General features: G+C 39.7%; 1 protein-coding gene across 1 annotated transcript in view; it reads right to left on the bottom strand.

Moving 5' to 3' along the window:
• PPME1 (protein phosphatase methylesterase 1) overlaps positions 1 to 1,313 on the bottom strand; it is a 96,724-nt gene that overhangs the window by 37,732 nt on the left and 57,679 nt on the right. The gene's annotated exons all lie outside the window — the stretch shown is intronic.

Raw genomic sequence — 1,313 nt, 5'->3', positions numbered from 1 at the left:
CAGAAAGATCGCTTTAGCCAGGAGTTTGAGGTTGCTGTGAGCTAGGCTGACGCCACGGCACTCTAGCCCGGGCAACAGAGTGAGACTGTCTCAAAAAAAAAAAAAAATAAAAGGATGCTGTGGAAGATTATCTAAATTCAGGTCTCCTTAAAATACACATTAACACATGAGTTGAAGGGAAGGGGTTCTACAATATCTGCTTCATGCATGAAGGTAGATAGCATCTGAAACATAACAACTTAATATCGTGCCTAAACTTAGGACAGGAATATTTACCCAGGTAAAAGGTGGTTATGATTAATCACTTGATCATCTACCACCAAGAGAAATTTATTATTATTAAAGTCAGGCAAAGTATTCGCTCACCAAGTATCTTACTTGAGACATGTCTTGAAATCTTAAAAATCCAGAGAAAGAAATAAAATCACTTGGTCATTTACCACCAAGAGAAATTTATTATTATTAAAGTCAGGCAAAGTATTCAGTCACCAAGTATCTTACTTGAGACATGTCTTGAAATCTTAAAAATCCAGAGAAAGAAATAAAAGATGAAGTAGCAAGAGTTACCTAGTCTGTAACTAGATGTATAACAATTCTGTGGTTTTTTTTTTTTTTTTTCCAAAGACAGGGCCTTGCTCTGTCGCCCAGGCTGGAGTGCAGTGGAGTGATCATAGCTCACTGAAACACTGAACTCCTGGGCTCAAGAGATCCTCCCACCTCACCCTCCCAAGTAGCTAGGACTACAGGTGTGAGCCACCATGCTCAGCTAATTTTTTAAATTTTTGTATAGATGGGGTCTTGCTATGTTGCCCAGGCTGCTCTTAAACTCCTAGCCTCAAGTGATTCTCCCATTTTGGCCTTCCAAAGTGCTGGGATTACAGACATGAGCCAATGTGCCCAGGCGACATCACAATTTTAGTAGATGCTTTTCAAGGGGATTCTATCATATTTTAATATTAGGTTCATTTTCTGAGAAGCAGTATAGTGTATTACAGAAAATAGAATATCAGAATGACCCGAGTTCAAATCTTGGCTGTTTCACATACTTTCTCATGTAGAATTTAGGTTCTGCAGTTGATGGGTAAAGTAAAAATTGTATCGTCAATACTACTTGAAAACCCCCATTAAAAAATTTTATACAGGCCGGGCGCGGTGGCTCGTGCCTGTAATCCTAGCACTCTGGAAGGCCAAGGCGGGCGGATCGTTCTGAGCTCAGGAGTTCAAGACCAGCCTGAGCAAGAGCGAGATCCCGTCTCTACTAAAAATAGAAAGAAATTGGCCAAACAACTAAAAATAGAAAAAAAAAATTAGCC

This window comes from Propithecus coquereli, unplaced genomic scaffold, assembly GCF_000956105.1.
Source record: "Propithecus coquereli isolate 6110/MARCELLA unplaced genomic scaffold, Pcoq_1.0 Scaffold235, whole genome shotgun sequence".
NCBI classification, from domain to species: Eukaryota; Metazoa; Chordata; class Mammalia; order Primates; family Indriidae; genus Propithecus; species Propithecus coquereli.
The sequence above is the reverse complement of the archived record's forward strand: the minus strand, read 5'-3'. Positions and strand labels throughout refer to the sequence as shown.